The 26,570-nt window shown below is 50.1% G+C and overlaps 1 protein-coding gene across 2 annotated transcripts in view; it reads left to right on the top strand.

Annotated features, from left to right (window-relative positions):
• Positions 1-4,817: 4,817 nt before the first annotated feature.
• Positions 4,818-26,570, top strand: part of PPARA (peroxisome proliferator activated receptor alpha) — a 73,736-nt gene continuing 51,983 nt past the window's right edge. The window contains exons 1-2 of one of the 2 annotated variants that reach the window (XM_070371434.1): positions 4,818-4,990; positions 6,037-6,183. The gene's annotated coding sequence lies outside the window, so the exon portion shown is untranslated. Of the gene's footprint in view, positions 4,991-5,123; positions 5,485-6,036; positions 6,184-26,570 lie in introns of those variants that run through there. The other variant, XM_070371435.1, reaches the window with a different exon arrangement.

Here is a 26,570-nt window from a genome sequence, read left to right as displayed (position 1 = left end):
GCCCTAGAGAGAGGTGGTGATCCCCACATACATGTGAATCTATTTTGCATTTGTGGGTCAACACACCTGTCTTATCTCTGCACGCCCTCCCCCCAGACTTTGCCCACCTACAACAGTGCACTTCACACTCAGGACCCCCCTCCCCAGGTCAGATAACTGAGAACCCCAGCAGGCAGAATGTCCTTTACTGACCAAATTTATCCATACATCAGGCCTCCCAGGTGGCTGAGTGGGAGAGAATCTGCCCGCCAATGCAGGAGCTGCGAGTTTGATCCCTGGGTCAGGAAGATTCCCTGGAGAAGGAAATGGTATCCCACTCCAGTATTCTTGCCTGGGAAATCCCATGGACAGAGGAGCCTGGCGGGCTACAGTCTTTAGTGTTGCAAAGAGTTGGACACGACTGAGCATGCACTCATGGCATAGCATCTATCAGTTCAGTTCAGTCTCTCAGTCGTGTCCGACTCTGCAACCCCACGGACTGCAGCATGCCAGGCCTCCCTGTCCATCACCAACTCCCGGAGTTTACTCAAACTCATGTCCATTGAGTTGGTGATGCCACCCAACATCTCATCCTCTGTCGTCCCCTTCTCCTGCCTTCAGTCTTTCCCGGCATCAGGGTCTTTTCCAATGAGTTAGTTCTTCACATCAGATGGCCAAAGTATTGGAGTTTCAGCTTCAGCATCAGTCCTTCCAATGAATATTCAGGACTGATCTCCTTTAGAATGGACTGGTTGGATCTCCTTGCAGTCCAAGGGACTCTCAAGGGTCTTCTCCAACACCACAGTTCAGAAGTATCAATTCTTTGGCGCTCAGCTTTCTGTATACATTTTATATATTTTTTTACTGTGCTTTATATGTATGATGATGTACATGATGTACTGTGCTTTATATAGATGCTGCTCTATACATCATACAGCATCTATCCATCATACTTTAGTGTGAGATTCTCTCCTTCTGGATCACTTTGAAGCTCCAAGCCCAAGCTCAGAACCCAGCAAACGACATCTGTGACCCAGCCCGTCCCAAGGAGCTTAAGCCACCTGGGACGGAGTAGTCCGTGATGATGAGGGAATCTGACTCTAGGGAGGGATGGTGGGGGCTGGAGGAGCACGGCTGTGGGAAGGCTGCCTTGGGGTTCTCAAGAACAACAGAGACAGAGATTGGAGACAGAGACTATAGGAAAGCCAGTCTGGGGACTTTGGCTGGGGACAGGTGAGTAATCAAAGGGACTGGTATCTTGATGGAAGCTGTTTTTGGACCTGCAGAAGGTTCCAGACCCTGCCGACCTCAAGCGGGTGCAGGGCTGTACCCACCACCCACCCCACCCCACCCCACCCACCCCACCGCCACTTCCATGATAACAACTGGTTAACATGTATCATTTGCAATTTGTTACTGATGTGATGGAGTCAAGCCGACCTCCCCCTCCCCACCAGGTCACAGGTCACTGCCCACCTCCGCCTGTTCCGTGCCCTGTCCACTCTCCCCTTGAACATGGCCTCTTTCTCCAGCCACAAGCTTGTGGTGTGCTGTGGCCTCGCTGATGCTCTGGGCCCAGACTGGTCCTTCACAGTCGGCTCCTGGGCCCACCAGAGACAGCCGGGGCGTTGGGCCAGGAGAGCACGGGCTTGGGGACCAGGCAGCTGCACCCTGGGGTTACTCGAGGCCCTCTTCTGCACCCATGGTAGAGTGGGTTTGGACTCGGAGAGCCAGGTTCTCGCTCATTCTCGAAGACCTCGGCCAAGGGCTGTCACTCCCTTTGTCTCCACTTCTGCAGAATGAGATGAACCCAGCTGTTCTTCGGGACCTTTGTGAGTTCCAGCCTTCGGGTTGACAAGACTTGGTCACCTGGACCCCTGAGGTTTCGCCATCACTACTAGGAGAGCAGCCATGCGCATGCTCAGGGTTGGTCCCCGCTGAGGTCCAGTCTGGACCACAGGGCGGCTCCGAACCAGCCAACAGTGAACTTGCAGTTTCTCAGCCCGTGTCCCTTGCCCCTGCTGACTTCCACTATCTCACCAGAGGTCATGCGTCCAGGAGATCAGAGGCCACCGTCCTGGTTGATGACACCCCAGAAGCACAAACTCCGTCTCACTGGGAGGCTTTGCACATCATCAAAGGGCAAGCAAGTGACCCGCAGAGGCTTGGACAGTTCCCGGAAAAGGGCTTAGCTCAACTGCACGGCAAAGAGATAGACTTCTGTCTGGGGCCTGGACCCAACCCACAGCAGATGCCTCAGCCCTGCAGGGGTCAGGGCCAGTTTCTGAACACAGGTGGTGACCTCACCTGCTTACACATCCAGGGTCGAACCTGCCACCTGGTATCTGGTGATGGGAGCCTTGGCCAGCAACTCCCTTCCTGTCCTCTGAACGTCCCCAGCTTCCTGACTTCTCCCCTGAGGCCATGGGAAACCATTGTCTGCCCCTGTAGGATTAGGTCCATCCAGGTGTGGGCACCACAGACAGGCTTCCTATCTTGGGCTCTGCAACTGGTCAGTATGACCTGGCGGGGTGTGTGTGTGTGCCACAGTGCCCCTGTTGTAACGTGGGCACAAGAATAATTATTTCTCCAAATGTCTCCAAGATTAGAAAATGTGAAACAGGATCTGAAAGAGCATCAGCACCAAAGAAATGGAAGCTATGAACGAAGACACACACAACCCACACTGCCCCTGGTATTCACCAAGGCTGCAGAGAGGAGCGGAGGCAATGCTTGGAGGCGTGTTTAGGAGCACTGACGTGTCCCTCAAGCTACAAGGTGCTGCTCTGTCCCAGTGTAGGAGGCTGTCTGTGTTGTCGTGTTGCTCAAGCTTTGTCATCACACAGAAGTCGGGGGTGGGGGCGGAGGGAGAGACTTCCAGGAGCTGGGGGCTGGGAGAGGGACGTCCTTTGTGACAGGACCTCCTATTCTGGCTGTGACGGGTTTTCATGGCTAACAGAAGTCTGCTCAAGGTAAACAGGAACCTACGGTCCCCTGGGGGCTGCGTGTATGGAAACCTCGCATGACTACTCCACGAGGAAAGTCCTGAGCATCCTTCTACTTTTTCCTAGGGAAGGGGAGGCAAGGGACTGGCTGAGAGCATTTGTTCAAATGTGAAAGCTTTGATTACATTACATGCATGGAAAGCAAGCTTTCTCTCCCTAAAATCTTGGAAGCCCCAAGAACATCATTTCTGTATGTCTGTGGGTGTACACACGACTCTGTTGACCCCTAGGCAGCTTCCTTCGCCCTTATTCAAAACAGTTTTTACCAGGTCTCTCTAACTGCCTGGTTTAACTGGGTTTACAGCAGACAATCACGGGTGTGTCTGGGGAGAGAAGTCGCTGCCCTTCTATTCCAACTCTTGGGTTCTTGATCTGTGGTATGTCAGGTGACCTCTCCGAGCTTGGATGCCCTCATGAGGACAGAAACCCAGTTATGGGCCCTCTAGCTCCATAAATAAACAATACTGTTGCCTGCTCAACCTGTGAGATATCCAGGATGTAATGTACACGGATCACTTGGTAAACTCTGAAACGTAATACAAAAACTGCCCTTCGCTATATAGCATGTGCAATAAAAGTTGGGCTTGTCCAGTGTGTTAGTGCCAAGGTGTTGAGGGTGTCTGTTGGGTGGGGCAAAGTTCGCCACAGGTATGCAGCCAATCAACAAGGGTGAGCCTAAGACATCCGTATAAGGGGCCGCGTTCCCCGGGTCTCCAGCGTCTGTGTGTCATGCGGGAATTTGCTTGGAGCTGTTTCCCGCCCCAGTAGGTCCTTCTGGGCGCTCGCCGCCACAAATAGAACAGTGGACCGAGTCGCGGGAGGGCAAGGAGCAGGGCCCACATAGCACACATTTCGTTCCCAAAGGAGGGGCGTCCCGATGCGCTGGCACCTGGGGCTTTGTGCCTTCGGCGCGGGGAGCTCGGGCGTCACCGCGCAAACAAAGCCGCTTTGCAGCTCGCGCTCTTGCTGCTCACCATTGGCTCCCGGGCCGCGACCTCCCCTCCTGCGCTGGCAGAAGCCCAGCTCCTCGGCTGGGCACAGAGTCAGTCCCTCTCCCCCCATTCACTGGGGGAGGGCAGGCTCATTGGACAGCCGGGGGCCGGGGCCGGGGGGCGGTGGGGGGCGGCTGGTCAGAGTCGACAGCGCCTCCGGGCGTCTGGGCCCGGTGCCCTTCGCTCGTCTCCGTCCCCCGCCCGCCGCCCCCGGCAACTCCGCCACCTGTTGACGCGCCCCCCCAACCAGCGTTCCCGTTCCCCTGCCTCTGCAATCAGGGGTCCCCGGGACAAGGTCTTTCCCCGCCTGTCCTTGGTCCTGCGCTCTCCCTAGACTCGAGGGCACCACGCGCCTTGGTCCCGGGTCTAGACCAAGCTCCTCGCGCGGCCCGGGCAGAGCTGGGCTCCCGGAGGGGAGGCGGGGCCTCGCCAGCGTGGCCGGGCCGCGGGCGGGAACCCCCACCCGGGCGGCAGTCTCGGGCCCGCCCCTCCTAGACTTCGGCCCTCCCCCAGTGAGCGGGGCCGGACGCGCGCCCAGGTCCAGCCACGCGCGGAGTGCTCTCACGGGCGCTGCGCCCACCCGGGTGACCTTGAACCTCCGCGCACCCCCGCCCCGGCCTCAGTTTCCCCGCTGGCGCCGCTGCCGTGGGACAGGAGGTGGGCGCCCCCGCGCCGAGAGCGGTCCCACCCCCGCCCCCGCGGGCAGCCAATCGGGCCCCGCCGTCCGGGGGCTGTGTCCCCGCGCGGGGTGGGGCCGGGGGCGGGGCTTCCTGGAGGGGCCCCCTGCGCGAGCGCCCGGCCTGGGGCGGCGGGCAGAGGGGCGGCGCGTGCCGCGGGGGCGCGGCTGGCACGGGAGCCTGGAGGCGGCGCCGGGCAGGGGCAGGGGACGCGACGGCCCCATGGCGGGGGCAGCGGGCGGCAGGGGCGGAGGCGGCCGCTAGCGCCCTGCCCGGCGCCGCCTCCCTCGGCGTGCTCGCCCGGCGGACCGGCAGGCGGCGGACCGCGCGGCCCCAGGTGCCAGGCGGCGGGCGGGCGGGCGCGCGCGGGGGTCCGGGGGCCGGGCTCCCTCCCGAGAGCGGCGGCGGACGGGGAGGGGCCGGGTGGCGCATGCGCGGGGCCCCGGGGCGCGGGGTGAGGGCGCTCGCTGCTGGCTAGTACTGGGGATCCCGGGGCCCAGGGGCCCTCCCCTTGGTCGGCCTCCTCCGAGCGCCCGGGGCCTGCCTGGAGCCCCGGCGTCCGCAGCTGTCGGTTGGGACTGGGGCCTGGGCAGGGGTCGAGGTCTGGTACCTCAGAGACGCTAGGTGCTCAAGTTGCCCCCACTCCGGAGAGAAGGCCCACCAGGCGGGGGCATCAGGCTCGCCCTTCCTTCTGCATGGTCGAGTTTGGTTGTCCCCGACTGGGGACGTTCCCGAGACGTCCGAGGATCCCCTAGGCCAGGTGGCCCGAGGTCCGGCAGACTGACCCTCGTGCGCCGGGCTTAGACGCTCGGATGGGAGAGACAAGCGCGGGTTAGTTCAGCTTTGCGGAACTGCGCCCACGTTGCGCCTAAGCGCCCTCGGGAGACCCGGACAGGCCGAGCCCAGGGCAGCCTCCGCCGCGGGATGGCCCTCCCAGCCCGGGGCCCGCGGGTCTGACGCTGGGCGCCCGCGCCCGGGTCTCCCCGGGTCCCCGGCTGCGCGCCGCGGTCCTGGCGGAAGTCCGGAGGGCTGCTTCTGCCCCTACGCGCTCCGCAGTCTAACCGGGAACAACGGCACACCCGTGCTCTCCTGCCTTTTGAAGTTTAAAGGCTGGTGGCTGCGCCGCAAACGTCAAGATTCTTTCTAAGAAAAGTCCGGGCTTATATACTACCTTGGATTTCGCGGAGCGCCCTGGGCCATTCGCGGCCGCCTGCCCACCCCTAGTCCCTGCGGCCCCTCCCCAAACTCGGGAGTCCCCTCCTCCCCCAGGCTGCTTGGGAAGGGGTGCGTGGGGCAGGGAGGCGGGGCTGGGCTTTCCTGGGACGACCCTGCCACACCGTAGCGGTTGAAGACGCAGGGTCACGGTGACTTTCCTCTTTCAAGGTGGTGGAGAGTTTGGCAGAACCAGAGCACAGATCGTTTCCTCCTTTACCTTCTTGCCGCCAAGGCCGGAGGAGGAGGGCCCTGCCTCCTCTGGAAAGTAACAGTCTGTGGCCGGAGCAGCCCAGCACCAAGACGTTGTCATCACAGGTAAATAGGAGGTTTGATTTACTCATTTTTTTCCAGACTGAAATATTGAAGTCTTTACTTCCATTGCCCTACAGACTAGCAATTTGAGGGTTAAGTACTACCTTGCCGATGCCACAGTTAGGTCTATTTTCATTTCTTTGAAAGTAAGATAAATGTGGGTAAGTTCTTTTAAGTCCTGAAAACTTGATCGTGTCAGTGTTCTTCAGGAACTTCCTTTCTTTATGGCAGGCTGGTTCCACATAATTTAAAACTAGATAATATGACTGTGAGAAATGTTTTCACTTAACAGACACTTAAGTTACAGACGCCGACAAGTCAGGAGCCGTGCCACGACTTAGCTGTTTTAATTCCAATTTTAATATCAAGCAGATGCTTGCCAAGCTGGTAGGCCAGGTCTAGAAGTGCCATCAGCCAGGACAGTGATACCCTGGAGGAGATGGTTCAGGCTGAGTGGTTCACTGGTCACTGAGGGACCAGGCAGGGAGCTTGACAAACTTCTACACAACTTGGAAGCAACAGCAAATTAATTGACCACAGAAAGCAACGTTTTCCCTCTTCTCCCATCTTGGACGTGTGATTATTTCATAATCATAAAGCAAGTGTTGTTACTAGCTCACGTTTGTCCAACTTGTACCCAGATTTTTAAACATAGTCTGTGTATGTGGGAGAGAGCATGAGAGAGAGGAGAAAAAAAAATGTGTTTCTTCTATAGAAACTATTTTATAAGCTGCTTTATTAAGCATTGGGTTATGGAAAATCTTTTCATGTGAATAAATGTGTTTGTGTCTATATCATATATTTCATCATGCTTAGATAGAATAATTATTAAGCTGATTCTTTAATAGATGTACATTTTAAAATTCATATATTCTATAAATATGTCCTGAGTTTTTAGCTGCCCTGGGATATTGTGTTTAGTATTGGGGAAGGCAACTGTGAATCTGCTCATGAAGCTGATTTTTATACCAGAATATAAAAAAGGAGCTGAAAGGAGATGAAATTGAGGTGCAGAAAGGGAATCTATTTTTGCCATACACCTTGTGTTTATGATTATATATGATATAATAAATCATATGTTATGATATGTGATAAATGACTGTTAACCAGTGCTTTTTTTTTTTTGATGTGTTGTCTGTGAGCATCTGTTTTTATAAGGATTAAGTAATCATCTTTAAAAACTTCTATTAAAACATTTCTTTGCTTACTGTAAACATATTTTAAACATGCCACATTTCTCTATTTCCTCTTTCAGTCTGTGTGTGAATGAATATGTCCTTAGCGGCAGAGTGTCTTAACTTCCAAGTGACCGGCGTTGGGGGTGAATGTTTGCACTAATTCTGTTGCACTGCAGTTAGAGGATGTGGCTTTTTGGGAATTTGAGGGCCTCTGTTTTTATTCTGGTTTTGGTGGCTTGGTAGAGGCTTCACAGACGCCTCAAGTAATGCCACAGTTTCTGTTTGCAGGATAGACGTGTGCTGTGTCTGCTGCTTCTGCCTGAGGAGTTACATAGAACAGGCTAGCTCACTTCTAAGGCCATGTGGTTGGGGAAAATTAGGCAAAGAATTGTAATTTCCGACTTGGTGTGAAGATAGTTTTAGGGTTAAGAACCAAACAGGGAAAGCCCTTGATGTCCCCGTGGGCCAGATTTGACAGAACTTGTTTCTTCTTCCCAGTGTTTCTGTCACTTACCTGCAGTGACCTGTCCGGTGGGGAACAGACCTCACCCAGTCTGGTTGGCTTGCTGTGTGGAGCGGTGTTCATTCTTTGCTTCTAGAACATTTAACTAGCATCTTCTCGTAGCAGTATCGGGGAGGGGTTTATGCACCTCAAAAGATGGAGCGTTTGCTCCTTACTAAGCCCGGCCTAGTATATAGTTACTTTGGTAGCTGAGCTGCGTTTGTTTTGCGGTCCCATCGGAGAAGCAGTCTGACAGAGTGGAGGAGGTGTTTAGGTCATCGCGAGGTTTGATTTTTGTCCCTTCAGGGCCGCCCGCTGGGCCAGGGGACCTCTGTCCCCCTCTCTAGATGCTGACTTTTCATCACAAAATGGCTTTTCGCTCCGCTCCACCTCTTTAGGCTCATAAGTGGTGGCAAAGAAGTGCGGGTGAAGATTCTTTGTGGCAGGTAAGAAGCCAGTCTCGCCCAGTCGGGGTCTAAAGGAGCACGCTGGTGCCACCTGCCCGGATCTGGTACCTGTTATTTTGGCTCTGACCATTGGATGATTTTTCAAAGGCTTTTGGAAAGAAGCACATCGCCCACCCTGCATATACACTTTTATTAAAGCAATTTTTTCTTTGCTTTTCTTATTCTTTTTAAAAATGTCTGTTTATGTATTCATCCCTGGCTGAGCTGGGTCTTAGTTGCTGTGAAGGCTTTTCTCTAGCTGCAGAGCGCGGGGGCTTCTCCTTCCGGTGGCTTCTCTTGCGAAGCACACTCTTAGGTGTGTCAGGAGTTACGGCACGTGGGCTCAGCAGTTGCCCAACCAGGGGTCAGACCTGGGCCCCCTGCATTGAGAGCACGGAGTCTTAACCACTGGGCCACCAGGGAAGTCCACGCGCTCAGGTTTTGATGGTGATATATGTTGCATCTGTCCTTCCTCTGGTATCCCCAGACCCTGACAACAGTTGTTGCTCATCCTCGGAGCGTCTCTGGAAACGCAGGCTGAAGGAAGTCTTCTTCCACTGAGTCTGACTCGATGAGACGGGCAGTGTGCCCGTCAGTTCTGCCCAGCTCGCCCTGTATCCTGAGTAGGACCTCGACATCCAGATTCTGTGTCCCCAGATTCAACCAACCATGGAGCGAAAATATTCGAGGGTGTAAAATTCCAGAAAGTTCCAAAAACCAAGACTTGAATTTGCCACCTGCCAATAGCTATACATTGTATCCGCAACTATTTACATTGCATGCATGTAGTATTAGGTATTGGAAGTAATCTCCAGGTGACTGAAAGCCTATGAAGGATGTGTGTAGGTTGTATGCAGATGCTACACCATTTAAGGGACCTGAGCGTGGTGGGCAGGTTTTGGTGCCCCCAAGGGGCCTGGGACCATCCTTGAGGATGCCGACGGAGGCCTGTGCCTGTGCCCTGAGCCACTAAAACGTGAACAGAATTGAATTCAGCGAGTATTTGTCGATTTCTTTTACAGTGCTCAGATGTGGGTGGGAACTAGTGGGGGGCACTTAGAAGGCACTTAGGGCCTACCTGCCCCTGCTGGAGGATTTCCCCTTGGCATTTTGCAACTTCCCTCACACCCAGATGGCCAGAACCCCTCCTTCCATCTGCACTAGACGGGCGTGCTCCTGCACGCCTGCTGGACTCCCACACGTGGCTCCCACGGCATAGGTATTATAAAGGTGGCAGCTGCCATTCAAATTACTCTGTTTATAATTATCACTAGATCTGAGATATGGGTGCTAAGTTGCTTCAGTCGTGTCTGACTCTTTGTGACTCTATGGGCTGCAGCTCTCCAGGCTCATCTGTCCTTGGGATTCTCAAGGCAAGAATACTGGAGTGGATTGCCGTTTCCTCCTCCAGGGGATCTTCCCAACCCAGGGATTGAATCCCTTCTCTTACATCCCCTGCATTAGCAGAAGGGTTCTTTACCACTAGCGCCACCTGGGAAGCCCAGATTTGGGGTATATTAAGCATGAAATAGAGTTTCTATGAGGTGGCCTGAGCAGCTAATTAAATAAAATGCTCTTTCTTTCTGCAAGATCATGCGTTCTGATTCCAAAAAATTGACTCAGAAGGAAAGAGTTGTGTTCTAAATCTTTGTCAGTTGGGACATGTGCTATTATTTAACAGGGCAAGGGTCCTGTTGGCTCTCCAACTGTGAAGATAAGATACACACAGGAGAAATTAGAGAAAGCATTGCAGAGGTTTGTCTTCTGGTTCAGATGCCACACTCATCGCTTGGCTTTTAATTTTTTAAAAATTTTTATTGCAGTAGAGTTGGTTTACAGTGTTGTGTTGATTTCTGCCGTACAGCAGAGCGACTCAGTTATACATACATATATATATATATATGTTCTTTTCATATTCTTTTCCATCATGGTTTATCACAGGAGATTGAATATAGTTCCCATCTGACTGCTTTTACTTTGCTTTATTTAAAGAGATTTGTGGCACTTCCCAGGTGGCACAGTGGTTAAGAATCTACCTGCCAAAAAAAAAAAAAAAAATCTACCTGCCAATGCGGGAGATGCAAGAGATGGGGGTTTGGTCCCTAGATGGAGAAGATCCCTTGGAGGAGGCAATGGCAACCCACTCCAGTATTCTTGACTGGAAAATTCCATGGGCAGTGGAGGCTGGGAGTGTGTAGTCTGTGGGGCCACAAGGAGTCGGACATAACTGAGCACACACACACACACACACACACACACACACATACACACACGTGCACGCACACACACATACACAAAGGGATTTGCAAATAAAAAAGAGTGGTGAGTTCTCTTCTGATCTACTTTCTTTTACACTTTTAATTCAGAGACCACAAGTAAACTTTGAAAAAGGATCCCTTTGAAACAGGAAGAGTTTGGAAAGCAAAGGCAGAATAAATTGTCTCAAAGGTTACGAAGCTTCACAGGAAAGGTTGGAGATGATAATACAGTTAAGTAAACAGTATACCATAGTTCCTTACCCCCCCCCAATTTTTAAGAGCAAGTGGGGCACCAAGTTCCCTGAGGCCATTTGCAACTGCATACATCTGTGGTTATGTGATAACCACACTGAGGTGACAAGTTGCCAAGTTCTAGTAAAACAGACCGAGTCATCTAGAGGTTGACACGTGGCCATGTCCCTTTCGGAAGTGTTCTAAGAAATTGTTAGCCTGACGTATATTTAAGTGCATAGTTACAGTGAAGCAGTGTGGCTAGTAAAACAGAGGACTCAAGTGACAATCAGATCTTGATGATCTGAAGTCAAGTTTTCTTCTATTACCTGTATGTTAATGGGATTTTTTTTAACCAAAAAAATTTTCAGAAGCATTTTCAGGCAGTGTTCCTCCTTGGACAAGTTGACATCTATTAGGCTGCCAGCATGAAGAACGTATGTCCCTTCTGTCAAGGATTGTGAATCAATTTGATAAATTCTAATTGGTAATCTCATTTTGGCTGATTTTATGGGACAGTTTGATAAGTGGGTTATGGTCTTATTTTATTCTCTATCCACTCACTTTATTTCTGATTTTCTATTTGTGTATTGGGGATGGGATTAACAGGAGTGACGAATAAAAGGAAAATGGTTCCGAGCAATTTGAAATTTGGTTTAAATAGAAGCATCTCTTGCTGTACTGAAGTTATTTATAGTCCAAACAAAAAAGCAGTATTGGACGCGTTAACAATATCCTTGGACTTTAGGACTTGTGGAGGGTATATCTTGCTTGAATATTATGATCACCTTTTATTCCCCTCCTTGAAACCTGTTGCAGACTATCCCCACCTCTAGGCAAAGGGACTCCAGCCCCATCTCTGCAGGGTCCCCCTGAGTGTTCACAGCAATCGGTCCAGAGCACACGCAGGTTCAGGAAAGAGCCTCTTTCTTTCTCTGCTTTCCTTCGATTTATCACTTCTCGAGAGCCGTTTCCAGGAGAAAATGCATTCCAGTGCGGTGCTTCTCAAGCCATGAAAGTAAAGCTCATCCGCCACCTTCAGGCAGGGGTCCCGACAGAGAGGAACGGCTGAAAAAAAACTCACAAAGTTCAGTTGTGCAAAAAGCCGTGGCATGAGCTTGTGGGCGACACTCGACCACGAAGCCTTCGAAAAAGAAGAGGTGTACAGAGAAAGGCATCAGAGTATTCACATGCAGATGTTGCTTGAGAGAAAAAAAAAAAACACCAGCACAAACAGGGTTAAAAGAATGTGTTGGACAAGCGATGACAGAAGGTTGTGGGGGTGGAAATACTGATGTCTGAGCCAGAGACGGAAGGTTCTGGACCTGGGCAAGGAGGAAAGGGCAGGGTGCCTGCATCCCTGGGGAGGGGAGGGGGAGGGTGGGTCTAGATGCTGGCTCCCCAGTGATGCGGGGGGGGCACTGCCAGCATCCACCCCAGCAGCCTGGAAACCAAAGATTGTAACCCTCCCCCCCAGCACGGGGGCAGGAAGTCCCCCTCCAGGGCTGGTGTGTTCAACGGAAAGAGGAAGGCCCCCATCCTGGCCGAGGGTGACAGTGGCCGGTGACGAGAGGAAGGGTTCCGGGAAGAGCGGGACTAAGTCTTTCCAAGGCCAGCGTTGTGTGTGGATGTCAGTACCTAGCAGAACACAGCACTGTCAGTCGATATTTCAGTAAAACAAATTTTTTAAACAAGTGTACCTAGCAGGTTATCAATATATTAAAAAAAAACAAAACAGGGTATTTTCTTTCACTCTGGAAACCAAAAATTATCGACTTTTTTCCTACTGCTTTCTCTTTACTTAGATGAAGGCAGCAAAGTTAGCTTTCAGTGTCTAGGTCAGAAGTCTAAGTGAAAGTGAATATTTAACCACATTCAAGGACGGCTGATAATCTTTAATACTAAGAGAGGCCCAGGACTTAAGAGAAAGAAAATTCTAGAAGGGAAAAAAATAGCCAGGAAAGCAGATAAACCCATGACTGGTTCATGGACTGGTGAAAGGGCACAAAACCGAGGAAGGGCTCAGCAACTCTGTGTGGAATGGATGAGTTCAAATGTGGGCTTTCATAGCAGGAGAAATCGTTTGCTAGAAGACGTTTCAGAAAGATCCATGGCCACTCGCGATGTCAGATCTGGTGCGGTGTCTTTGAGAACGAGACCTCTGAGAGACAAAAACTAGTAAATAAAATTTAGAAAAGGAATCACTTTAAGAGATGAGAAGATGATCTTCCAACCGAAGGTCTTAACACGTCCATCCAGCTGACGCCTTCTTCTTTGTATTGTGTGTGTGTGTGCTCAGTCATGTCCCGCACTTTTCAGGCCCTAGGCCACACTCTTTGTAGCCCGCCAGACTCCTCTGTCCATAGGATTTCCCAGCCAAGAATACTGGAGCGGGTTGCCATGCCCTCCGCCAGGGGATCTTCCCGACCCAGGGATTGAACCCACAGCTCCTGCGTTGGCAGGCGGGTTCCTTAGCACTCAGCCACCTGGGAAGACTCATCTTTGTAGACATGAAGTTAGACTGAAGTACGGCAGCAGAGGTTCAGCGGAGCTGGACTTTGCCATCGCTGTTGTGACGGGGGGCCCCACGCTCCCCAGCCTGCCTCCCTGAGACTCAGACTCAGAATGTCGGTTCTGAGCCCCCCATGTTTCCCCTCCCTGACCCTGGTCTTCCTCCTAGTCCAATAGGTGGCCTCCCACTGGGGCCATGGAGGTGGAGCGGTACTGAGAGCTGAGCGGCTCTTGGCCACGGACATCACCCGTTCGCCCGCGCCCCTTGTCTACAGGTGGGGGTACTGCTGCTCTGAGTGGGAGGCTGTCGCCTGGTGCAGAGGAAGAATGCCTTTTATTTTCATCATCATTACTTTCGGCCACTCCATGAAGCTTGTGGGATCCAAGATCATAGTTCCCCGTCCAGGGATCAAACCTGGACCCCTGCAGTGAAAGTGGAGACCTAACCACTGGACCACCAGGGAATTCCCAAGAAGGCTTTTCCAAAAATTTTACTTTATTCAAGAATTTGTTGTTGTTCAGTCTCCAAAGTCATGTCCGACTCTCTGTGACCCCATGGACTGCAGCATGCCAGGCTTCCCTGTCCTTCACCATCTCCCAGAGTTTGTTCAAACCCAAGTCCATTGGGTCGATGATGCCATCCAACCATCTCATCCTCTGTCTCCCTCTTCTCCTCCTGCCCTCAGCCTTTCCCAGTCTCAAGGTCTTTTCCAGTGAGTCTGCTCTTTGCATCGGGCGTCCAGAGTATTGGAGCTTTAGCATCAGACCTTCCAATGAATTCATTCAGGGTTAGCTATGACAAACCTAAGGAGCATATTAAAAAGCAGGGACATCTCTTTTCCAACAAAGGTCCATACACTCAAAGCTATGACTTTCCCAGTGGTTGTTCATGTATAGTTACTTAGAGTGTTGTGTTCGTTTCTGCTGAACAGGACGTAAGATTGTTACACACACATATACACGTGTATGTTCATTTTCCTGTTCTTTCCCACTACGGTTTATCATAGGGCCCTGGGCTACACAGCAGGACCTTGTTGCTGGGGCTGTGTTGTTTCCTGGCTTGTTATTAAGTCTCTAGCTGTGACATGGACTTACTCGTCCTTGTCTGTCAGCTCCGGTGGCGACTGGAGGGCAGGGCCTTGACGCCCAGAGGCCCACGTGCTTCCTCCGTGGCCAGCTCCTCGGCTGCGCCAGAGAAGCTCGCTTACCCTGCGGCTCACCCTTCCTCCTTCCCTACCCCTACCCCAGAGATCTCAGTGAAAATCCCTTTCTTGGGGAAGCCCTCCAGCCCTGCCTGCCGGGATCAGGTCTGTCTGGCGCAGCGTCCGGTGCTTTTGCTTGTGTGCTCACCCGTCACGTGTTCATCGTGGCTGCTTGGTGCAAGTCGCCCTCCCTGGCTGAGTCGCAGACCCTCTGGGGCAGGAAACCACAGATGCCTCGCACTCCAGTCACCAGGATGTGCGCCAGCAGGGGCCGCAGGACAAGCGCGTGAGCTCCAGCTCGGCTACCCCTCCGTTTGAGATTCCTTCCAGGCCTAATCAAATACCGCCTCCTTCAGGAAGCCTTCCTGGATTCCTACCCAAGAGAGAGGCAGGAATTTTGCCGCTCAGACACCCTACTGCAGTTTGAATCTCTCTGGTTGGACATGTTCTACCTTCACCTCTGCAGCTGTTTACTGAGTACTTCAGTCATTCATTCCTGAGCTCATTCGTTTATTCAACACACCTTTCCTGAGCCCCTGCTACGGGCCAGGCAGTGTTCCAAGTGCTGGGGGCAACAGCAGAAAAGGGCAGGCTGCATTCCCTGTCATCAGGACGCACTGCGTCACATGGCGGCTCAGGATTCAGGCAGGTACCCAAGCAAGGTGGTGCTGCATGGGGACAGCCAACCCAGGAGACCTGACGGGCGAGACTGGCCTTCTCCGAGCCCCTGGGGAGCCAGGGGGACAGCAACGATTTAATAGGGGTCTGCACACGCTCCTCGAGTAATATTTGTCTTTAACACATCCTTTCAACTGGAGCAGCAGCCCCCAGCCTTTCTGGCACAGGGCACGTTAGAAGACAGTTTCTGGTTTCGTGGAAGACAACTTTTCCACGGACCAGGGTGGGGCCGGGGGATGGTTTGGGGGCGATTCAAGCACATTCCGTTTATTGTGTACTTCATTTCTGTTTTTATTACATTGTGATGTGTCATGAGATAATTACAGAACTCACCATAATGCAAAGTCAGCGGGAGCCCTGGGCTTGTTCTCCTGCAACTCGACGGCGGGCGGGGCGGGGGCATGGGAAGCAGCTGTAAATATAGACGAAGGCTTCGCTTGCTTGCCCACTGCTCACCTCCTCCTGTGGGGCTCACTTCCTAACAGGCCACAGGGCGGTGCGTGTCCATGGCCCAGGGGTCAGGGGCTCTTGAACGACAGGAGCTGAGCTGGGAGAAAGGAAACGGGTGAACATGAGGGATCCGGGCCATGGTCGCACCCGTCTCAGTTCTTCTGGTGATTACCTTTTTATTTCTCTTGGCATCACGTGCTCAGCTGAAATCCTTCTGCCCCGCTCAGGTCAGCTGGATTTAAACCTTAGAGGCATAGAGACTCCCACCCCACACCTAGTGACCTGTCTCCAGGAAGCACCGCACTTGACTTGGGGGTCTGCCGTCTCTGTTGCCGACGGCTAGGCACGAGGCGTGGAGAAGCCCGCCGAGCAGCGATCTGTCCTCATTATAAAAGTGGGGTAGTTGCTTCCTGGAGGAGCCGGGCGTGAGCGACCAGGTGTGTCACCAGCCCGCCATTGTTTGCTGTCACAGAAGTGAATGAAGTGAACTGTTCTTAGACACACGCAAGCCCCTTTCCTAGGACCATAGATGGGTGATGTCTTTGCCTCCTGGCTTCTTGCTCCGTGGCTGGGGTGGTGGGGAGAGAGGCTGTATCCTGCCCACGAGGTCAGGAGCTTGGCTACAGCAGGTGGGAGCAGGGCTGACACCTGGAGATGCTGGAGAACCTCCGTGGCTGCCCTGCTCCAAGGGTGTGATGTGCGTTGGGTCACCTTCTAACACCAGACTCACCTCTTTCTATGGCTTAGTCGCTCAGTTGCATCCGACTCTTCGAGACCCCATGGACTGTAGCCCGCCAGGCTCCTCTGTCCATGGGGTTTCCCAGGCAAGAATACTGGAGTGGGCTGCCATTTCCTCTTCCAGAGGGTCTCCCTGACCCAGGGATTGAACCTCTGTCTCGTGTGTCTTCTGCATTGGCAGGCAGATTCTTTACCACTGAGCCACCTGTCCCTAAAATCCAGACAGTGGAGATGGCTTTCAGGTCTTTTTAAAGTCAAGTTTACTGAAGTTTAATTTACATGTGGTAAAATCCGTCCTTTTCGGATGGACAGTTCTGTGCGTTCTGAACATCTCCATGCCTATTTTCTTCCTGGTTGCAACCAGAGGTGCCCACATTCCTTGGCTCGTGGCCCCGTGTGGTTTTCCAAACCTGCTGTGTGGGTGTAGTCCTTCTCATGCCCTGAACCTCTCCCACCTCCCCTTCTGCCTCATTTCAGCCAGAGAAGGTTCTCTGCTTTTTAAAGGCTCAAAAGTGGGGATGTGGACACTGCTGCTATTTAGCATCTAGAGGGGCAGGCAGAGGAGCTTAGTATCCACATGCTTAGCTTATCCACATGCTTGAGGAAAATGGTGGAAAGTGCCACACAGGAAGTGAGCCTAGCCCTTTCCCCCAATCACATTGATAGAACTCTCTAAGATATTTCACAACATTGAAAGTACAAAGGATAAAATGTGGGATGCAAAAAAAAAAAAAAAAAAAATGTGGGATGCAGATTCAAACTTAGAAAGGAGGATTTTTCTGGGCTCCAAAATCACTGCAGACTGTGACTGCAGCCATGAAATTCGAAGACACTTGCTCCTTGGAAGGAGAGCTGTGACGAACCTAGACAGCGTATTAAAATGAGACATCACTTTGCTGACAAAGGCCCGTCTAGTCAAAGCTATGGTTTTTCCAGTAGTCATGTATGGATGTGAGAGTTGGACCATAAAGAAGGCTGAGCACCAAAGGACTGATGCTTTCGAACTCTGGTGCTAGAGAAGACCCTTGAGAGTCCCTTGGACAGCAAGGAGATCAAACCAGTCCATCCTAAAGGAAATCAACCAACCTTCCTGAATATTCATTGGAAGGACTGGTGCTGAAGCTGAGGCTCCAACACTTTGGAGCAACTGGAGAAAGCCCTCCCAGCAATGATGATCCAGCACAACCAAAAATTAATTAATTTTTTAAAATAACCTGGAAAAAGTTTTTAAAGTAATCAAACATCAACAAGCATGAAATGCTTCTGGATAAAATAAATGCCTAAGATCTGAACAATGAAATCTACCAAACGTGGTTGAGAGGAATTTTGAAAAACCTGAATAAATGACAAGTCACAGCAGGCTCTTGCGTTATCAGGCTCAGCATTGTTAAGACAGCAGTTCTTCCCAAATGATCTACAGATTCAGTGATCAAAGTCAAATCTCAGCATGCCTGTTTGTAGAAGCTGACAAACTGATTCTAACGTTATATGGAAACGCAATGGACCTGGAGTGGCTAAAACGATGTTGAAAAAGAAGAATGCAGAGGGAGGACTTGGACTATCTGGTTTCCAGAATGATGGAGCCGCAGTTTCAAAACAATATAGTATTGACATGAAAGTAGGGAAACAGAGGAGCAGCCCAGACAGCGAGTTCAGAGACAGACCCAGCCTCACGGCCAGCTGACTGTGAGCAGAGTGACAGATCGCTTCCGTGGGAAAGACACTTTTTCTCAACAACTCGTGCTGGAACGATTGGATAGCCACATGCAAAGGAACAGATCTCAGCCCCCATATCAGGTCATCTTAAAAAGGAAGACCTTGAAATGGGCCAGAGACCTAACTTTAAGAGTGAAAACTATAGAAACTTCTAGAAGAAGAAACAGAGTCCATCTTAGTGATTTGGGGTTGGTAAAGATTATAATGAAAAAAATACAAGCTACCAAAGAAATCTAATAAATTAGACTTCATCGAAATTATAAACTTTTGGGTTTCCCTTGCAGCTCGGTGGTAAAGAATCCACTTGTGAATCTAAGAGACACGGGTCCGATCCCTGGTCCGGGAGAGCCTGCGCTCCACGACAAGAGAAGCCGCTGCAGTGAGAGACCCACCCACCGTAACAGGAAGGACCCGGAGCTTGCTACGACGGGAGAAAAAACGCAGCAACGGAGACCCGCTGCAGCCATGAATAAATAAACAAAATTTAAAAAAATACAATCTTTTTCTCATCAAAAGGCATTTAAGAAAGTAAAGACAAGCCCCAGACTTGGAGAAAATATTTGCAAAACATATATCTGACAAAGAACTTGTATCTGTAAAGAACTCTCACAATTTAATAAGAAGACGACAAGCAACCCAATTAAGAATGAAAGCAAAAGTGGGCAAAATATTTGAACACATTCTTCAGCAAAAGGTATTGGATGGCAAGTAAGCACATGAAAAGGTGTTTGACATCATTAGTCGTTAGGAAAATGTAAATTAATAGCAGCAGATATTGCTATTAGTAGTAGAGTATTGGTCTCTCAGTTGTGACTGACTCTTTGTGATCCCATGGACTGTAGCCCACCAGGCTCCTCTGTCCATGGAATTCTCCAGACAAGATTACTGGAGTGGTGGCCATTCTCTTCTCCAGGGGTTCTTCCCAACCCAGAGATCAAACCCGGGTCTCCTGCTTTGCAGGCAGATTCTTTACTGTCCGAGCCAGCAGGGAAGCCTGCTGTTAGTAGTAGAGAGATATTAAACCCCAACCAGAGTGGGTACATTAAGAAGACTGACCAAGTGTCAGGTCTGAGGACGTGGTCTGGCAAGAACTCATGCTGATGATGGGAGTGTAAACTGGTACAGCCTCTTTGTAAAACATTTTGGCCAGTGATATCACTGACGCTATTACCGAAAATGTCACATACCTGAAGGGCCCAAACTGAAGCCTACAGACTACATGATTCCAGCTCTGTGACATTCTGGAAAAGGCAAAGCTATGGACACAGTTAGAAGATCCGTGGTTGCCCAGGGTTGGGTGGAGGAAAGGATGAGTCAGAGCACAGAGGCTTTTTAGGTCAGTGAAGCTGCTCCGTGTGATACTGTAGTAGGCACGTGTTGTTCAGTTGCTCAGTTGTATCCAGCTCCTCCCATGGACCGCAGCACGCCAGGCTTCCCTGTCCTTCACTGTCTCCCAGAGTTTGCTCAGACTTATGTCCACTGAGTCAATGATTCCACCATCCATCTTATCCTCTGTCGTCCCCTTCTCCTCCCTCCCGCCCTCAATCTTTCCCAGCATCAGGGTCTTTTCCAGTGAGTCATTCTTTGCATCAGGTGGCCAAAGTATTGGAGCTTCAGCCTCAGCATCAGCCCTTCCAATGAATATTCAGGCTTGATTTCCTTTAGGATGGACTGGTTGGATCTCCTTGTTGTCCAAGGGACTCTCAAGTGTCTTCAGCACCACAGTTCAAAAGCATTAATGCTTCGACACTCAGCCTTCGTTATTGTCCAACTCTCACACCCGTACATGACTACAGGAAAAACCAGAGCTTGTTTATATCCATGTATGTTTGTACCACAGAACAGGCGACACCAAGAGTGCACCCTGATGTAAACTATGGACTTTAATTAGTACATTGACATTGGCTCATCAGTGGTAATGACCCTACCAAGATGTTACTAACGGGAGAACACGGGAACTCTTTGTACTTTCTTCTAAGTTTTTCTGTAAACTTTGAACTATGCTTAATAGAACACACCGGTCGTTGCCAGGAGGGAGGGGCCTGGGGGAGAGGCGGAGCGGAAGGAGGGGCCTGGGGGAGAGGCGGGCGGAACGCTGGGGTTAACAGATGTAAGCTTTTATGTACCGGGTGGGTGAACAAGGAGGTCCTGCTATACAGCACAGAGACCTGTATTCAGTATCTTATGATAACCATAATGGAACAGAACATTAAAACAGGATGTATATATATGTATAACTGAATCATGTGCTGTACAGCAGAAATGAAGACAACATTGTAAATCAACTCTACTTCAATTTTAAAAATTGGAAACAAGTAATAAAATCCATTCTATTAAGAATAAATTAGACTGCATGTGTCATATACCTAAGAATAAACCTATTAATGAAACAGGTATACAAGACCTCTACTCAGATAATTGACCCTACTGTTGACATTAACACGGATGCGTGCTTAGTCACTCAGTTGTGTCCGACTCTTTGGGACCCCAAGGACTGCAGCCCGCCAGGCTCCTCTGTCCATGGGACTCTCCAGGCAAGAGTACTGTGGGTTGCCATTTCCTTCTCCAGGGGATCTTCCCGACCCAGGCATCGAACCCGAGTGTTGACATTAAATGTAGCCCAAATAAACAGATGGCTGTACAGTGTTTCTGGAGGAGACAACTCAGTTTTGGGAAGGGGTCAGTTCTCTCTGAAAAGGCCTCATGTACCAAACAAGGGAAAGTGACCTCTAAGTTTACCACCAAGTTCACGTGGGCATCTCAACTGTGCTCAGCTGAATGGTGTGGACTCTGAAAACTGGTTAAAGACAATTTAATTGGCCCTGACACCCCTGCATGCACTGTTCCCCAGAATGTCTTCAAATGTGCTTCAGGAACTTTGCCATCTTTTTTTCCCCTTAAACGGATCACTTCTGTTCTCTTACCTTTCTTGACACTTGAAGTTGCATAAACCCCTGTTTCTTCAGAAAAGCACCCGCTCCATGCCCGGCCTCAGCCCTTTGACCCCTGGTGTGTTCCCCACGTAAACTCCTTCCGCTGGTTCATTGCTTAAAATGATATGAGGTGTTTTTGTAAGAAAGGGATCAATGTCCAGAGTGTAGCACTGATGTTAGATTGGATCAGTCTATATTTATTGAACACCTGCCTTCTGGGGTGTGAACACTGCCTTAAGGAGACCCAGATCAGCTGGGCATTTAAACATCAATCAGTTCAGTCCAGTCGCTCAGTCATGTCTGACTCTTTTCGACCCCATGGACTGCAGCACGCCAGGATTCCTTGTCCATCACCAACTCTCAGGGCTTACTCAAACTCATGTCCATCGAGTCGGTGATGCCATCCAGCCATCTCATCCTCTGGTGTCCCCTTCTCCTCCTGCCTTCAATCTTTCCCAGCATCAGGGTCTTTTCCAACGAGTCAGTTCTGCACATCAGGTGGTCAAACTACAGACATCAATCTATTTCAATCAATAGATTGAATGTGAAGGTTGGGGTCCTTCCATCTGGATGCATCCAGGAAAGTTTCATGGAGGAATTGTATTTGAGCTTCCCCCGACACGTATGGGAATGGGAGGCATTCCAGGCAGAGGAATAGGGTAAGGTATAGAGACTGGAAATTAGGAGGTGGGTCTGGCAAGGCCCTGAATAGTTTATTTTGGAACACAGGGTCGCAAAGGGGAATGAAGAGACATTGGATCAGTTCAGGATAAAACTTCAGCAAATATTTATTAAGCTCCTTCTCTGTGCTAGGCATTATTCTTAAGCATTGGTTGGGGGATACATAAAGGAGCAAAAATCCACAAATCTCTTTTCTTGCAGAGCTGGCTCTCTGGTGGGGAGAGATGGACAATCAGCCCAGTGGACACATCCGTGCTTGGCTTGGTGTGTTCAGAGATGCTGTGTGTGGGCAGGTGGGCGGGCGTGCACGCAGGGAAGGGCCAGGGCACTCGAAGGACGGCCAAGCGGCCTCGCTGAGAAAATGACGTCTGAGAAAGGCCTGGAAGGTGAGAGGCTCCACAGATTGTGGGGGGAGCGTCCCGGGCCAAGGGCAGCCGGGGCCAAGCTCGTGGAGGAGCCTGAGGAGGAGGACACGTGGCCCTGGCAGGGAGGTGGCAGCAGGTCCCCGTGGAGGGCCCTGGGGGCGCTGCGAGGGCTCTGGCTGTGTGCTCTGTGAATGCAGCGCCCCCAGGAGCAGGGTCTGAGTCGGGGGCTGCCGCACACAGCTCTTCAGCTGGTCCGGGCTCCCTCTGGCTGTCATCTGGGGCTGGGGACAGAAGCCACAGGCCGGCCATGAGGCTCTTGGGGCTCACCGAGGGTCCGGCGGAGAGCAGCTCAGGCTGTTGGGCGGTGTGGACGTGGCCCCGCGTGGGGCAGAGACGCTGACAGTTGAGTTGCCATGTGGCCCTGGACGATGCTTTCCCTAGGTCTGCTCGTGCTCAGATGCTCAGTCCCGTCCGACTCTTTGCAACCCCACGGACTGTAGCCCGGAGGCTCCTCTGTGTGTGGGGCTTCCCAGGCAAGACTACTGGAGTGGGTTGTCATTTCCTTCCTTACCTGTAAGTCCAGGTATTTGGAACCCATGCACCTCAGAGGGATGTGTAAAGCAGGGGTGGGGCCGTCAGGGCGGGACTTCAGGATGCAACTGGCAGTGTCGCTGGAGACCCTCGGAGAGAGGAGCAGCTGGCGAGCCGGCCACTTAGGAGGATGTTGCCGAAGTCCAAGTAGGGGAGGGGGGTGCTGCTGTGGGTGGAGGCAGGAAAGAGGCAAGTAATTAGAAAACAGTCTATCAAAACAAATAAGAAGCAAGCAAACCAGACTGTCCAAAAGACTCTAGGCTGGAACTCTGTCAGCCCTCAAAGACCAAGGTCATGTCAGGCCATGCTGCTTATGAGGCATGTGGACAGCTGTTCCCGGCCCAGACCTGCTCTCCCCGGCAGCGTGGCTGAGCAGAGCCTCCTGCATGTTAGTCGTCGGTGCTTTGATCGGCACCTGAGCCCGCTCCCCTCCCAGATTCGGTCCAGTGGACGCGAATAGCCAGTTACCGCAGATATAGGACCATCTCCTCCTCATAAGCCCCGGTGCTGGGTGTTATGAATAAACCCTTCGTAGGGTTCCCGGCTCTCTTATTTTCATGCAGAGTTTGACTTGACAGCAGTAGATTCACTTTTCCCCCTTAAACAGATTGCTTCTGTTCCTTTCGTGTCCTTGTCACTTTGAGTCTCATTCATCCTGGTTTCTTAAGAAAAGCAATTGATCTACAGCCTGCTACGGAAGAGGGCCCTTGGTTGCTTGTTACCAACATTCGCTAAATGTTGGAATTATAGAGCTGCTGAAAATCAGCGTTAGATCAGCCTCTTCTTGTTTGGGAATTTACAGAATAATTGTGTTTTCAGTTTGCTTTTATTTGTCATGGTGAATAGGAATGGAAGCTATGTGGCTCTGGGAACCTCTAGTTCCAAATAGGAAGGCCTGGCAAACATTTCCAGCTGGCAAACGGACAGAAGTTGCTAGAGGGGCTACGAGGCAGCTGAAGCACCCCGCTCTGGAAGGGCACCTGCGGTATCTCAAGTCAGTGGCACTCCAGAAGCGCTGGCTCTTCTCCCCAGATACCCACCGAAATGCAAGCTACTGTGTGCCCGTTACTTGCTCAGTCATGCCTGACTCTCTGCAACCCCGTGGATGGTGGCCTGCCAGGCTCCTCTGTCCATGAAATTCTTCAGGCAAGAATACTGGAGTGGGCTTTCTATTTTGTTCCATTGATCTATATTTCTGTCTTTGTGCCAGTACCACACTGTCTTGATAACTGTGGCTTTGTAGTAGAGCCTGAAGTCAGGTAGGTTGATTCCTCCAGTTCCATTCTTCTTTCTCAAGATCGCTTTGGCTATTCGAGGTTTTTTGTATTTCCATACAAATTGTGAAATTATTTGTTCTAGCTCTGTGAAGAATACTGTTGGTAGCTTGATAGGGATTGCATTGAATCTATAAATTGCTTTGGGTAGTATACTCATTTTCACTATATTGATTCTTCCAATCCATGAACATGGTATATTTCTCCATCTATTAGTGTCCTCTTTGATTTCTTTCACCAGTGTTTTATAGTTTTCTATATATAGGTCTTTATATTCCTAAGTATTTTATTCTTTCCGTTGCAATGGTGAATGGAATTGTTTCCTTAATTTCTCTTTCTGTTTTCTCACTATTACTGTATAGGAATGCAAGGGATTTCTGTGTGTTGATTTTATATCCTGCAACTTTACTATAGTCATTGATTAGTTCTAGTAATTTTCTAGTGGAGTCTTTAGGGTTTTCTATGTAGAGGATCATGTCATCTGCAAACAGTGAGAGTTTTACTTCTTCTTTTCCAATTTGGATTCCTTTTATTTCTTTTTCTGCTCTGATTGCTGTGGCCAAAACTTCCAAAACTATGTTGAATAGTAATGGTGAAACTGGGCACCCTTGTCTTGTTCCTGACTTTAGAGGAAATGCTTTCAGTTTTTCACCATTGAGGATAATGTTTGCTGTGGGTTTGTCATATATAGTTTTTATTATGTTGAGGTATGTTCCTTCTATTCCTGCTTTCTGGAGAGTTTTTATCATAAATGGGTGTTGAATTTTGTCAAAGGCTTTCTCTGCATCTATTGAGATAATCATATGGTTTTTATTTTTCAATTTGTTAATGTGGTGTATTATATTGATTGATTTGCAGATATTGAAGAATCCTTGCATCCCTGGGATAAAGCCCACTTGGTCATGGTGTATGATCTTTTTAATGTGTTGTTGGATTCTGATTGCTAGAATTTTGTTAAGGATTTTTGCATCTATGTCCATCAGTGATATTGGCCTGTAGTTTTCTTTTTTTGTGGGATCTTTGTCAGGTTTTGGTATTAGGGTGATGGTGGCCTCATAGAATGAGTTTGGAAGTTTACCTTCCTCTGCAATTTTCTGGAAGAGTTTGAGCAGGATAGGTGTTAGCTCTTCTCTAAATTTTTGGTAGAATTCAGCTGTGAAGCCATCTGGACCGGGGCTTTTGTTTGCTGGAAGATTTTTGATTACAGTTTCAATTTCCCTCTTACACTGTTGGTGGGAATGCAAACTAGTACAGCCACTATGGAGAACAGTGTGGAGATTCCTTAAAAAACTGGAAATAGATCTGCCTTATGATCCAGCAATCCCACTGCTGGGCATACACACTGAGGAAACCAGAAGGGAAAGAGACACGTGTACCCCAATGTTCATTGCAGCACTGTTTATAATAGCCAGGACATGGAAGCAACCTAGATGTCCATCAGCAGATGAATGGATAAGAAAGCTATGGTACATATACACAATGGAGTATTACTCAGCCATTAAAAAGAAAACATTTGAATCAGTTCTAATGAGGTGGATGAAACTGGAGCCTATTATACAGAGTGAAGTAAGCCAGAAGGAAAAACACCAATACAGTATACTAACGCATATATATGGAATTTAGAAAGATGGTAACAATAACCCTGTGTACGAGACAGCAAAAGAGACACTGATGTATAAAACAGTCTTATGGACTCTATGGGAGAGGGAGAGGGTGGGAAGATTTGGGAGAATGGCATTGAAACATGTAAAATATCATGTATGAAACGAGATGCCAGTCCAGGTTCGATGCACAATACTGGATGCTTGGGGCTAGTGCACTGGGACGACCCAGAGGGATGGTATGGGAAGGGAGGATGGAGGAGGGTTCAGGATGGGGAACACATGAATACCTGTGGCGGATTCATTTTGATATTTGGCAAAACTAATACAATCATGTAAAGTTTAAAATAAAACTTAAAAAAAAAAAAAAAGAATACTGGAGTGGGTTGCCATTCCCTTAAAGCAATGTCTACATTCTGTTTAAAAACAGTAGTAGAAATGGTGAGCCTTTAAAAAGTCACTTTCACGAAAAGACAAAAGCAGCGGAAGTATTTCACATTAAAAGAGAAATGACAACAAAACGCCATAGGTGACCCCCACACTAGATCCTGTCCTGGAGGAGTAATGTCAAGGATATTGTTGGGTCAACTGAGGAAAATTTGACCTTGAGTCATAAAGCCTTGTATCTCTATTTATTCAGTTGGCTGAAATTGATAAGTGTCCTGTAGATAAACATACACTAGTGTATAAGAGCGGAGAAGGCGATGGCACCCCACTCCAGCACTCTTGCCTGGAAACTCCCATGGACGGAGGAGCCGGGTGGGCCGCAGTCCATGGGGTCACTAGGAGTCGGACACGACTGAGCAACTTCACTTTCACTTTTCACTTTCATGCATTGGAGAAGGAAATGGCAACCCACTCCAGTGTTCTTGCCTGGAGAATCCCAGGGACAGGAGCCTGGTGGGCTGCCGTCTATGGGGTCGCACAGAGTCGGACACGACTGAAGTGACTTAGCAGCAGCAGTAGCAGCAGTGTATTAATAGAATATCCTGATTCTTAGAAAATAGGTACTTCATTATTGAGGGAGATAGAGTC

The sequence above is a fragment of the Bos mutus genome, chromosome 5 (assembly GCF_027580195.1).
Source record: "Bos mutus isolate GX-2022 chromosome 5, NWIPB_WYAK_1.1, whole genome shotgun sequence".
NCBI classification, from domain to species: domain Eukaryota; kingdom Metazoa; phylum Chordata; class Mammalia; order Artiodactyla; family Bovidae; genus Bos; species Bos mutus.
The sequence above is the reverse complement of the archived record's forward strand: the minus strand, read 5'-3'. Positions and strand labels throughout refer to the sequence as shown.